Here is a 14,285-nt window from a genome sequence, read left to right as displayed (position 1 = left end):
TAGTATTCATGATCTACTTTCCCAAAGCAATTGCTCAAATATTTGATAAAATCACTTTCAATAAATACATTTATTTGGATAATACAGTAGAGACCATAGTGTATAAACAGTCATTTATCACAGGAATTTTCTATTTCATTTAATATTTCTTTATGCGCATTATTTTAGTGACACAGTAGGTCAGAGGTATGTAGCAGAATTAACTTTTTGTTAGCAAGTCTCTTTGCATCTAGGGTGTACATTTTGCACACGTTGCTGGTATTGCTCTTAGTAATTCCTAGCAGAGGGTTTAAGGCCTCAAAGAGCGTTACTGCTATTCATGAACTTGCCATACACTGCCAAATGGATTTCTAGAAATGTGGTCTCCATTTCAACTCTAATGAGCCATGTTACCTTATCTTTGCCAGCACTTTGTCATAATATCTCACTTCACTGGATGAAGAAGATCTTATTGCTGTGTTGGTTTTCACTGATGGCAATGATTTTCAAATACCTTGTCAATACAGCTCACTCAAAACACAGATAAAAGTATCTATGAAGGGCAGTCTTGAACTAGATGTTTCCTGAACTTCCTGGTGAAGTTCAGACAATCACGTCACCCCGCACTGGGCATGGGCGTGGATATTGAGCGCAAGATCAGGGGCGCACAGTGGCAGGGACTCCAGTGTGTCTGTGAGCTGGCCTCTCCTCCCTCCACCAGGAGTGTTTTTTATCAAGTGAACAGTCACTGAATGCCTGTTATGTGCTCAGCAGGCTTGCACTAAGCTGCATTTTCTTCATAGCACAGATTGTATTCACAAAGCTCTCTCTTCAGAGGACAAAGCGAGGATGCACTCCTAGAGAGAAGCTGAGAGTACTTGGTGATCTGGAGGGAGCCCCGCTGGCAATGTTTCCTTTGGAGGCCTTGGATTTTATTGTATTCACTCCTCATCAGAGAAAATGGGAAAATATATCTATCTTTCACCATCGTTTGTCTTTTTTAAAGGAAATGTTTTCTGTCTTTATTTTTTTCTTTTCAGATTACTAATTAAAAATGTCATTATGGAAAATTTCAATCATACCTCACAGTGAATCCGTATAATCATTGCCTAGCTATGCTTAGCTATGGTGATGCAACTCACAGCTACTCTGGTTTGGTTTATTCCACTTCCCCTGAAACTGGATCATTTTGAAGAAAACCCCAGAAAAATCCCCAAAGTAAAATCATCTTATCCATAAATATTTTGGTATGTATCTGTAAAAGATAAGAGCTCTGTTAAAAAGAAAAAACAAAAACATAACCATAATACTATCATTTTGCCCCCATATAATTCTTTAATATTGTCAAATAGCCAGTTACCACTCACAGTTTTTTTCTACACAACCTTTCTCTGCATCTCTGGATAATGTATCTGGTTATGAATCAAAACTATTTTTTTAAAAACCCATAAACGTGATACCTGAAAGATAGGAAAGAATAGTTGTCTTTCTGGTGGCAATATGTGAGTAGATAGGGACATTACTTTTAAAAATAAGACACCTATTAAAGACATTGTGTTTGGCTAGACATTGCCAGCAAAATGTTGTGTGATAAGTCATCCCAAGACTCAGAAACATTACGAGCAAGTGTTTATCCTTTTGCAACTGTGTATTGGCTAAGGGTCAACCAATTGGTCTAGGCCCAGCTGGTTGGCTTTCCAAATCTCACTTGATCTTGCTCCAGCATCTGTGTCTGCTGCCTGAGGCTGGACTCTGGTTTAGCTCCACTTTCTATGTCTCTCATTCTCCTCCTGGGACGAGGTACTAGCCCAGCATGCTCTTCTCAGGGTAATGGCAGAGCCATGGGGATGGGCAGAAATACCAACTCTTAAGGTCTAAGTGAGAAACTCTCACACCGTCATTTCCGCCTTAGTCTTTGGGCCAAAGCAAGTCCCTTGGCCAAATGCAAAGCCAAGGGAGCTGTTTCTGTGGTGGGAAAGACTGCAAAGTCACACTTCAGAAGGTGTGCATACATGGAAGGGTGAAGAACTGGGCAAAAGTGCCCTGTCACAAATATATACAGTTGTTATGCCCAGAGTCCGAGTCCCCAAAACTGAGAGAATAAGACGTCCACAGCAATGCAAAAGCACAGAGGGGTTTATTACCAGCTCGAGCCAGGACCCATGTTTCATCCAGCACAGTGGAATCAGACAAAGGCCCTGAGCTCTGAATCACATATACTTTTTTACAGATTTTCTGTAACAGCATAGCTGATTGGTTAAACCGTATGCACGCCCGGGACTTTTAAACCTCGCATCCCTATCCGTATTGGCTCAGGTCTGGCACGGGCTGGGGGCTACGGGGATTTTTTCTGATTGGTCGAGCTACACTGCCTGCGGGAATTCCCAGAGCCTCAGCTTTTCTCAGGCCTGGCCTGCCCCTTAGAGCCTGTCCTGGCTTCAGTTTGGTCCTAACACAGTATGATACCAATCAAGTCAAACAACATTACATATAAGAAAATTCAGATAAAATACCATTAGATTTTGATGCTAATTTATAATGCTTTCTTATGGATAAACTGTTGAAAAAAATCACACACACATTAACTTTAGCCAGGGTCTCCAAGGCATATCTCGCAGGTCTTGTTTAGATTTCTCTTCCTTTTTTGCTGTCCAGACTTTTCTAAGTGTTCTTCAGGATTTTAAGTGGTTCCAATGTTAAACGTGTCTTTGTTGAGCCTTATTACTTAGTGAAAGTTCCCAGACTCTATATGTGCAATTGTTCTGTCACTTTAAATATATGTCATCTTCAATATATGCTGCTAAAGAACCTTTAATTCACTGTGCAAAATACCCATTAATTACATATTTATGTGATTGAAACCTTATTTCTCCACTTGACTATTCTGTGTCATTTCAGCTACCATTTATTAAGAAGTTCTTAATGCAAGCCTCTAAACTGGACCCTTTACATCTCTTTATTGTTTCATTTAACAATTCTGCAATGTTGTTAGTATAATCTCCATTACACAGAGGAACTGAACCCAGAGAGATTAAATAAATTGTTTAAGTTCAAATTGATAATTTTATAGTATCAGATTTAACATACGGTCATTTTGGGCCACAAAGCCAATGGTTTTTCTACTATTTTCTGCATGTCTTTTGTTTCATCCTCTTCTTCCCTCCTGGACCTGAGTTTCTAGATTTTCCTCTGTGATACAGTGAGGACTAGGTTTTATGGCAGGTATTCTGGTGGCAAATGTTGGTAGGATCATTTTTTACTCTCTTGAGAGCCTATGGTTTTGGTAAGGCATGTATTATTATTTTCTATAAAGCTGAAGGTGTATTTTAAAGTGAAGAGATGTACACACCCAATAAGTGGCAGCACCAGGACCCAGACTCAGGCTATTTTTCTCCTATATCCTGTAATTTATTACATTTAATTATGATCATTAAAAGAGTGATAGTTTATAGTTTTGCTAATGGAACTAACAAGTTAACTTGACTATTTAGAACTATATTTTCTTTTAAGGCTCTAAAATAATTCAGGAATAAAAACAGAGAGAATTTTTCTCACATTACGACAAAATAAAAGGTAAGTTGGTAGAAGATGATTGCTATGTAGGCTTACAGGCTGCTGGCTTCCCTGATAACTCAGCTGGTAAAGAATCCACCTGCAATGCAGGAGACCTGGGTTTGATCCCTAGGTTGGGAAGATCCTCTGGAGAAGGGAACGGCTACCCACTCCAGTATTCTGGCCTAGAGAATTCCATGGACTGTATAGTCCATGAGATTGCAAAAAGTCGGAGACGACTGAGCGACTTTCACTTTCTTTCCCTTTACAGGCTACTAGATTCTAGAGTGTTAGGTTTGTAATAGGAGTTTTGGAACTTCTGGTAACTAATTGCTGGTTTTACAACTTCTTAGGCAGTTCAGGTTAAACAATAATCCAAAAAGAAGCAAACTTGAATTTATCCAAATATCCTTGAGTAAATCAAACCGAAGTTTCTTCCTGTACATTATCCTTATTGTACTTTTTACTGCGAAGATCTAATTCCAGAAATTGAGAGTTTATATTTCTTTGTGTCTTAACCTGCCCTTTGTGTAGCAAATACTGTTACACCATGGTTTGTTGTGTAGAAATAGGATATAAGTCATTAGGTTATTTGCAATGGTTTCGCATTAATCTGTGTCTCAAGCACTAGGAGTCCCCAAAATATTAGAGTTCCGGTTTGGGTTAGTTGTCTCCTCATGAAAGTTGGAGGAAGAAGTTTCATTCCTAAGTATTATTTATTTTTATTCTGAGTTCTTCAGAACATGCTATTATAAGAATTTTGAGTTATTGATATATTTCAGGGTTTTACTGTTTTTTGTTTGTTTGTTGTTTTGGAAAAAGACCTCTGGATAGAAAAGAAAGGGAAGCTAATGAGATTGATAGGGTGGCCACTCAGGGTCAAGGCACGTGCTGAGTACTTTACATACTTTATCTCATTATTGGTTCCATATTACAGATGAGGAAATACTGTAGTAACAGTTTTATGAAGGCAAACTGGATAAAACTTTAACTTCTTTAATTACCAGATTTTAGTGGTACAAAATTTGATTAGGGGCTCTTCTGTTTTTATTTTTTTTCCTATTAGAACTTATTTCATATACCAGATAGCTAAATGTCTACTGCCAAGCTACCACTTAATCAGTATCAAGAGCCTAAAATATGTTGATTTCTGTTATGGTAGTAAAATGACTGTAACACTTCTAAGTCTCAAATATACTCACTCTACTTTGTAAAAAAACAAAACAAAACAAAACAAAACAGAATTTGGAGAATTCCCTGTCAGTCTAATGGTTAGGAGTCCACGCTTCCATTGCAGGGGGCATGGGTTTGATCCCTGGTCAGGGAAGTAAGATCCTGCAAACTGCACGCTACGGTAACACACACACACACACGCACACACACACACACACGAAGATTCGCCTTTTCCCCGAAGGAATCTTGAAAGTCTTTCTGAGTGGACCATCTGAGTCATGTGTTCATATTGAATCAATTATTTTAATTAGGTATAAGCTGAGGAATGAAATATACCACTCAGTTTACATTAACCCAACTTTAGAATCCCATCATGAAGTTGAGGCATGAAGTGAACATCTTGAGAATGACACAGATGCTGAAATGGAAATGATGGGCTTTGAGGAAGGCAGAAATGAAATCTGAGGAGGCAGGCAAACACCACTGTCCACAAATCATTTATCCTTTTGATGAACCATGGAGACAGCAGTCTTGCTAAGAACCAAGGGGGAAGCTGAAAAGACTTAGACACAGCTCCTGCCCTGGGAGGTCTATATTTTATTAGAGAGAGGGAGGACTTAAATTAATAACTATAATCAAACCTTGAGATGATGTGAAACAAAAGTGGTACAACCAACTATTAGAGTGGGAAAAATTCCTCGGGGAGGAATATGGAAAATTCTTAAAGGAAGTGAAAAATTACCTAGAGCATAAAGGAGTAGTTAGAACTTTTTGGGGGGACCATGTTTAATATATTGCTGAGAGAAACTGAGACACAGGGGGAAAAATAAGCTTTATTAGGGAATAGGATGGACAGAGATTAAAGGAAATAATATTCAGGGCTTCGGTAGAAAATGTAGCACCCTTAAGAACAAAAATTACTCTATTTCACTGTTTTATTTGGGTCTGTTTCCTCAGTATGGGTGGTAAAAAAAAATATAGCGTGTGATCAAAAGTATCATTTCTTGCTGGCTGAAAACGGCAACTTCTATATTCTCAGGTGAGTTTGTTCTGTTGCTCAGGAATCCGCGTACTGCAGAGCAAGTTTTTCTTTCAGTTTACATAATTCCCTTCTAAAGAATTTCTATTTCTGAATGAAGTTTCAACTTCATTTACTTGGATCTCATTTGTTATAAAAGAGGACATAATGTTGCTGACCTTTCAATGAGGTTTTCAACTCAAACTCTTTGTATCTGAGCATTAAAGGAAAGGTTTCCCCTTACAGTCTAGAGATGCATAGGTGCCTCCCAGGAAGCCAAGCCCATTGTGACCATTTATTAGGGTACATCTCTATATAAGGTGTCCAGGAAGATATGTGGAAAGTGCCTTAGCCAGAGAACCTCAATTTTCTGTGATGGATATTATCAAAATGGAGCAAGGCCATGTGCAAACCATGAATGTTTCTGATTACAGACAGATCTTTCTACTTGTGGGTTTCTCTAAGATTAAAATTTGTATCATTTTTAAAATACATAATAACTGTCAGCAGGGAATGTAGGCTTGGAAAATGTGGACTGAGGCTTGTGAGAAGAATGAGTAGCTGCTTTCAGAGCTATGAAAGGAAAAAGCTATGCATCTTTCTTCTAGTCTAAAGCATATGGTCTAAAACAAACTAATAAAAGAGAAATACAAGTATATCTCTAACTGTCACCACCCTTCTCTCCAAAAGTAAATTGTATTGAGGACATCTCTAAACAGCCAAGACTAGAAAATCACAATCTATGGAGGTTGGGTGTTTGCTGGTTGACACATTCAGGCCGTAATGGAGGGGACCGTGCTGTGTTTCTTAACAAACCCTTCAAAGTGTGGTGTTTGTTCTTTGTGGTTCTGGCAGTTCGATCCCTTGAAATTTCCAGTCTCCTTCTCCTTTCATCTTCTCTCTTTCTCTGCAAAATCCTTTCCATCCTTAAGTTCCATTTTAGAAGCAGCCTCTTCTGTGAAGCCTCCCTGGGTTCCTCCTTTTCCTAGTGTGCCTTGTTCTCCCCCCACCACTGTGCCCTCTAGGAACTATTTCATTCCATCTGCATGTATTTCTGCTACACATATCTGTCTCTTGCACTAGAGTATAAGGTACTCAAGGCCAGGCCTGTGTTTCTTTTTACTTTATTTTCCCTCCTTAATTACTATATAATCTTTATACATCTCTTGGGAAAACATATGCATCTTGAATATAATTACTCAAAGACAATGGGTCCCCTGGTCTCACAGCTTTGTAATGTATTCCTTCTTCTCTCAGGGATAAAATATATCAATTATATTGAAAGTTTCCACCACTGAAAAATTTGTACCTAGTAAGGGAGATCAGGAGTCTTAAATTCAACAAATAGTCAACAAAATATTTAATGTTTAGTATGGACCTAGCATCATACTCGGAGAAGGCAATGGCAACCCACTCCAGTACTCTTGCCTGGAAAATCCCACGGATGGAGGAGCCTGGTGGGCTGCCGTCTATGGGGTCGCACGGAGTCGGATACGACTGAAGCAACTTAGCAGCAGCGGCAGCAGCAGCAGCAGCAGCAGCAGCAGCAGCAGCGTCATACTATTAATGGACTAAACAGTTATGATCACTGCCTTCATGGAGATCCTTGTCTAATGATCAATCAGTATAGAAATTAACAAATAATTAGAATTTAGGCGTTGCATTAAGTGCTATGAAGAAAGTGAGTGATGATTCTGGATAAAATAGAAGCTTCAGAGGAATTGTGAGTTAGAAAGTCTATTCTGCTGGTAAACCTGAGTTGAGATGAGCAGAGTGACAACCATTCAGGGAACTTCTTGAAAGAGCCACCAATAGGCAAAGGAAACAGGATATTTGCCAACCAGTACCTCATCTGCACAAACCTTGGCTCTTCTGAAGTCCCAAGGGTGATAGAGAATATAAAGATATCACTGACTCGTAGAACCTTATGGAATTTTTTGAAGTCTTGGATACCCACCAACAGCATGGAATTTGAAGATAGAGTATCTTAAGCAGAGCTTAGTTTCGTAATCTTCTTTCATTTTAAACTTCTCTGGTAAGTAGTATGTGTGTTTTTGTGTGTGTTTTGGGGTTGGGGTACAATACAGAGACATGCAAAGTATACTATTTGTAAACAAGGAGTTTCATCAAATGTTCCTAACTTTCTTCTGTAATCTGTGAAGGCAGTGGTGTGGAACATAGTCAATTTGCACTTGAAAATGTTCGCACAGATCTGGGTGGTTCTAACATTATAGACTCAGAGGTTCAGCTACAATTCAGACTGTCTTCTCCTGTACCAAATAATGTACCAAAATAATACCCTATATCCTGGTGGTAACATAACAAATCATCACAATCTTTGTGACTTAAAACAACAAAATGTATTCTAACACAGGTCTGGAGCTAGAAGTCTAAAATCAAAGGCCCAAAATACAAACAAGATAAATAAAATCAGAGGCCCACAGGGCTGCACTTTCCTTGAAGGCTCTTTGGGAAAATCTCTCCTTGCTTCTTCCAGTATTAGAGGCTCCAGGAATTCCTTTGCTTGTGGTTGTATAAGCCCAACCTCTGTCTCTGTCTTCGCATGAGCTTCCCTTCCTCTTTCTGTGTGTCTCTCTTTTGTGCATCTTTTTAAAGGACACTTTTCATTGGATTTAGGGCCCACGTGGATAATCCAGGATGATCTCAACCTTATCTTGAGACCCCTAATTTCATTACATCTACAAGAATTCTTTCTCCAAATAAGGTCACATTCGTAGGTTTCTGAGATACTAATTGAATGTATCCTTCTGGGTGCTGGCCATCATTCTACCTCACTACACCATCTTATTCAGAAAATATGGGAAAGGCATTTCTATTTTTATTGTACATAGCTATAGCTATATATATATATAAATATAAATATATTATATATATATTATATATATATATAAGAATATAAAAGATAATCCACAATACTAGCATGTTATCTGAGATGAAGAAGCATCATCCAGGGGGAAAATATTGAGGATAAGTCAATGACACAGGTTTTGGGTCTCTGGTGAATGCTTTCCCCTGTTGGTCATTCGCAGAACTTGAAGGTCCAAGTCCTTTTTGAGCATGTCTTAAGAATAATTCTTCAGCCAGAATCCAGAGAAGCTGCTGATACCGGTATTTGGTAGCTTTAAGAAGCTGAAGGGTGAGCTTCCCTGGTGGTTTCAGTGGTAAAGAATCCAAATGCCAATTCAAGAAACATGGGTTCAATCCCTGATCCAGGAGGATCCCACATGCCTTGGAGAACTAAGCCTGTGTGCCTCAACTACCGAGTCTGTGCTCTGGAGCTGGGAGCTGCAACTGCTGAAGCCCACATATCCTAGAACCCACACCTCACAAAAAGAAATGTCATCCCCATGAGAAACCCGTGCACCACAACTAGAGAAAAAGCCGTTGCAGCAGGGAAGAGCCGGCACAGCTAAAAAAGTAAGAAAGAAGCCGAAGGGTGAACCAAAAGCCTAGAGAGAAATGCCTTTGGCTGTTTGGTAGTTGGACCCTCACAAGGTAGTTCTGTTGTCTGAGCGTAAAGCGGAAGTCTGGTGAGTTAAAGAGATGGAAACTGAAAAAGCCAGGTCTTTGTTAAATTATAGACTCTCAGAATTGGTCATTTTATCTTATCAGATTCAGTGACGAGTTTTCTTTACAACAATCTGTCAAGAAGCTTTCCAATCCATGTTTAAATATCTGGCACTTCTTGTTTCATCTGGTACTATGGTTAGTTGTTTCTTCCACCCGCCCATTTTAATTCTAACATGGATTTCACCCTGTGTTTCGTAATGAACAAGCTGGTCCTCCTCTTCCTGTATAAAAGACCAAAACTCTCTTAGCAACTTAGTTCCTCTCTTCGAAAATATTGAAACTTAACCCTTTACCACCTGTATCCGCGAGTCATGAATCACTTTTGTTAAGGAGGGACTAAATTGTCTAATCTTAGAATTCACCTTGGCTGTGGTGAGAATATGCTGTTCAGAGGCAGCTGGGTAGCAAACCAAAAATAAAGGAGTTGGGGAAGCTGAGAATTAGGTGGGAAACTGAGGAAGTAAGTGGTACCTCCTCCTACTCTGGGATTCCTGTAAGAAATTTCTTCAGCCCCTGTTGGGTGGGACAGCAGAAAACCTTTGAAGGAAAGAGGTATGGGAGTAAGTGCATGGCACAAACTTGAATTCTTCCAGAGATTCTATTAGGAATAAAGCAACGATGAGGGGAAGCAGAAGCAGCCCTTGGAATTGGGCATAGTCTTTCCTGCTGAGCCACACCAGGGAAGCCCTCATCATCAGCAAAGAGTACCCAGATCCTAGACCTCTTGGGAGGATTATAATTGATATAGATGACTTTTCCATCATAGTGCCAGGAACCGAGGAAGACCTGAGGACGTGGCAGCTATGTTATTGACAAACTGTGCTAGAATCAACACTCTCATTGTTGATGAGGAAGCATAGACCCAGAGACACCTGCGGCTGAAAATGAGAGAAGGGAGAGCCTCAGCAGATTGGTCTGGCTAATTTCTCAGTAGCTTTGACTTGTGGAAAGCCTTACTGCTCTGAGATATTTCACATTCACCTTGGAGGTATGGTGCCTTCCATCTGTAGCTGTTAATGAGTTCTCAAATGAAAAGCTATCTTTCTCTTAATAAAGAGGCTCAACATTCTCTTAAGTCATTTCCCACTCCCAGTCTCCCCAGGTGTTCTGTTGGGATGGCATCTTGATTTGTTGACAGACTACATTGAGCTCCAAGACAAAGGTCAATGATTTTTCCAAAGCTCTATTTAGATGAGACGCCAAGACAGGATTTGAACCGGAGAATACCTGTAGAACTTCTGGAATGCTTCTTTTCTTGTTGGCTTAGCTCACTGAGGGCTCAGGGTATGATTTCAAGTGGCAATGAATTACTTGAGGATAGCATTTTATCCAAAGCTCCTCACTTAGTCCATTACAGGATTCCGCCAACAAAAACAGTAAATAAAGATTGCTGACTGATTGGAATCATTTAGATAAAATATATTATAAAAAAACTGCTTAATAGAAACAGCTTAAATTAGAAAACAGGAATAAACTTTTTACTTTAAATGAATATTTTGTCAAAAAAAAAGGTCAATGTAAAACAATTTGACACTATAAATATAAATCCATAAATATTTTCATGTCATACAACCACTCTTTTCTTGGATACCAGGGAAATAATCCAGAACATGTAAAATACTTAATTCACAAAAATGTTCATCATAGAAGTATTTATAGCAACAATAAATTGGAAATGTCCCACTGCTGAAAATTTAGTTAGATAACATTGACGATGACCACTTGATGGGATATTACGCAGTCATTTAAAAGTACAGAAGCTTAAAGGCCAAGTCCTTTAATATATCACTAGTGAAAAATATATGCTGAAAATTGAGGTACAATATAATTATACTATCTCACTAACAGAGATGCATAGAAAGATCCCAGCAGAAAATATACTAAAATACTCAAGAAAGTGGAAAAATTCTGTTCATCTACTTTTCCTTTAGTTTTTTTTTTTTTAGTTTAGTTGCCTCTGTTTGTAATAAAACAAGACAAACATACCAAAAAAAGAAAAGGAAATAAGATAGTTATTATGAAGGAAAAAAGATAACGGGGAGGGTGAACAAGTAGATAGTTAAGCACAACATGGTCCGAGCAGCGCAAAAATGAAGACAGCCTACTTGTGACACTCTTGATGAAACAGCATGAATCATGTGAAACGAAAATGTGAAAAACAGCCTCTTTAGTGATATCCTATGCTTCCTCTGTTTCAGTTCTTCACGGGGCTCAGTGGGAGCTTCCGGTGAGGAAATCACTAACATGGCTGACTACGAAGTTTTGTCTATTGGAGGTCGCCCTTGCTTGCCTGACAGGTTGTTCCTGTCTCTGTGAGTGGAGTGGATTAAGTCGACCAGATTCCGTAGTGAGGCAAGAGGAAGATCATTACTGCAATGGGCATACAGCAGTTCGAGGAACACTCTCCCACAGAGTTAACATTTCCTGAGAACAAACAATTATTGGGCAAGAAAATATTAGTATCTCTTTTAAGCAAAGATTTCCAGGAGGTGAGGGACATATGTGAGGGTCAGAATTCATAGCACATTTTAGGAACTATAGATATGAGAAAAGCTCCCCCTGGGAATGGAAAGAACTCACAGAGTGCTTCTTATTTTGTGGAGAGCAGGTGGTAGAATAGCATGCTGAGGCGACTTGCAGGCAGTGTGGCTCTTACTTGTACAAACACAAAGACTCTTTCAGTCTCATGGGGATTCTATCTCAGCTTTCACTTCTCTTATGGGTCACCAGAAGTTAACAAGTCAGGAGCAAGGTTTAACTCCTCAAGTGATTGCAAAAATAATAGCTCAACCCAGAATGCTGTTATTGTTTGAAACAATTTTTTCATTCGAGAAGCTGCAGATTTATAACTTTACTTAAAATTGCCTAAGCAGGCTTTTCTTTTCTTCAATTTTAGTTGAAGAGTTAGGAAATTCCTTTCAAACTTCAGAAATAGGATAAGTAAAGGAAAATGACCACAAAAGAGGGACTCTGAGGGAAAAAATAGGGGTGGAGTGACTGTTTAATATGTTACGTAGGCATATAATTCTTTCAAATGGCTTTCTTTAGAGTGTACTTATCTATTTTTTTGTTTTCCACCTTTTTTCTGATATTTCAGCTAGCTTTTTTTTAGCTACCCTGAGGTAGTTAGTTCTTAATATGGAGCTGTCATTACAGAGTCTTTTTGCAAAATGCTTTGGATAAAATGCTGCTTGATTTTCATGACTAAAATGAACATTCCTATTTGGTTGCAATAGAAAGAACAAAGCGTAATTTGTTCTAAAGCTGAATGTGGTTCAGTAAAGAATCTGCCTGCGGTGCAGGAGACCTGGATTCGATCTCTGGATCAGGAAGATCCCCCGGAAAAGAGAATGGCAAGTCTAGTATTCTTGGCTGGAGAATTCCTTGGACAGAGGAGGCTGGTAGGCTACAATCCATGGAGTCACAGAGAATCAGACACAACTAAGCTACTAACACCTTCACTTTCAAAGGTGTCTCAAAGGCAGGGAAGCCATCATTCCACCAATGGTCTTTTCTCCCTCTCTGCCTCTTCTAGCTGGAGCTGAATATTCACTGTGACTCCTAACAGGTATCCTTGAAGAGGGGTATATGGGGATGGGCCTAAAGCATGGCTCTGCCACAAAGAATCTGCCTTTCACCTCCCTGGGCCTCTGGGGTCCTGTTCCAATGATGTTGTGTCACGGGAATGGTTCTGGACTGGAAAAGGGGAACTGGGGTTTAGCTAGTGACTCCTGAGTTAGGTAAGGAAGGTCCTGGCTGTGCTGCAGTGTGTTTTCCTCCGTTTAATGGTGTGCTGGACACAACAGCCTCTAGGTTTCTCCCGTGTTAAGATTTTGTGATTTTTGTCTTCTGATCCTTGGTAGAGGTGTTCCTCTGGGCCTAAAGACACAGTGGTGTCTCATACAGCTTTTGTGGATCCTTTCTTTCCAGAAGGGTGCAAATGTGGGTGTGGAGGGTGACAGGAAAAAGTGAGATACCAATGATGAGTGCTCTGAAGAAATGACTATGGTTGCTTTCTCATACTGAATGATCAGGAAGCTGAATCGCCCACAGTCCCTTCCATTCAGTGGGCAGCAGCAGAAGTTAGTGATTCAGAGATGGAGTGGGAAGCAGAGAGGAATGAATGAGGTCTGGGGGACGAGGCCTTTTATCACGAGCCTGGCCAGGTCACCCAGAGTTCTTAGTTATGGACACAGCAACCACTGTGGGTCACTTCACTACTCTGCTCCCAACCTTAAGGCAGCCACTTAGCACCACCAATCCTCTGTATTAATTCTTGCCTGCCAATGCAGGAAACATTAGAGACGTGAGTTCAATCCCTGCATCAGAAAGATTGTCTGGAGTAGGAAATGGCACCCTACTCTGGTATTCTTACCTGGAAAATTCTATGGGCAGCCCAACAGGCTACAGTCTATGGGGTTGCAAAAGTGTCAGACATGACTGAGTGAATGAACACACACACACACACACACACACACACACACTTATATTTTGGGTTACTACTATTGTATTTCTTACTGTGGTAACATTGATTTATGACATCATACAAGTGTTACGTGTACAGCATTGTTTTTACTTTATTATATTTCTACCACCATGACCACCACCAAAAGTTTAGCTTCCATTTGTTACCATACAGTTGATCCCCTTTATCCAATTTATCCTCTCCTTCACACTTTCCTCACTGTTAACCACTATTCTGCTCTCTGTATCTATATGTTTATTTTGGTTTGTTTGGTTTGTTCATTTGCTGTGCTTGTTTTTTATATTCTACGTATGAGGGAAATTATGTATTTGTCTTTCTGGGTCTGACTTATTTGGCTAAGCATAATATTTTCAAGATCCATTCACGTTGTCCCAAATGGCAAAATTTCATCTTTTTTATGGCTGTGTAGTATATGGCAGCCCACTCCAGTGTTCTTGCCTGGAGAATCCCAGGGACGGGGGAGACTAGTGGGCTGCCGTCTATGGG

The 14,285-nt window shown here is 39.7% G+C and overlaps 1 protein-coding gene and 1 long non-coding RNA gene across 5 annotated transcripts in view; one reads left to right on the top strand and one right to left on the bottom strand.

Annotated features, from left to right (window-relative positions):
* The window catches only part of GPR141 (G protein-coupled receptor 141), a 65,775-nt gene that overhangs the window by 23,067 nt on the left and 28,423 nt on the right, over positions 1 to 14,285 (top strand). The window contains exon 1 of one of the 4 annotated variants that reach the window (XM_069588023.1): positions 7,549 to 7,757. The exons of 2 other annotated variants lie outside the window; for them this stretch is intronic. The gene's annotated coding sequence lies outside the window, so the exon portion shown is untranslated. Of the gene's footprint in view, positions 1 to 7,548; positions 7,758 to 9,854; positions 10,302 to 14,285 lie in introns of those variants that run through there. One more of the 4 variants, XM_069588024.1, reaches the window with a different exon arrangement.
* On the bottom strand, positions 10,765 to 11,999 carry LOC138439351 (uncharacterized). The gene is made up of 2 exons (XR_011256689.1): positions 11,894 to 11,999; positions 10,765 to 11,737 (listed from the first exon to the last, which is right to left on the bottom strand). It is a non-coding gene; the product is annotated as an uncharacterized lncRNA (long non-coding RNA).

This window comes from Ovis canadensis, chromosome 4 (genome assembly GCF_042477335.2).
Source record: "Ovis canadensis isolate MfBH-ARS-UI-01 breed Bighorn chromosome 4, ARS-UI_OviCan_v2, whole genome shotgun sequence".
Taxonomy (NCBI): Eukaryota; Metazoa; Chordata; class Mammalia; order Artiodactyla; family Bovidae; genus Ovis; species Ovis canadensis.
Note: the sequence above shows the minus strand (reverse complement) of the source record. Positions and strands in the feature narration are given on the sequence as shown.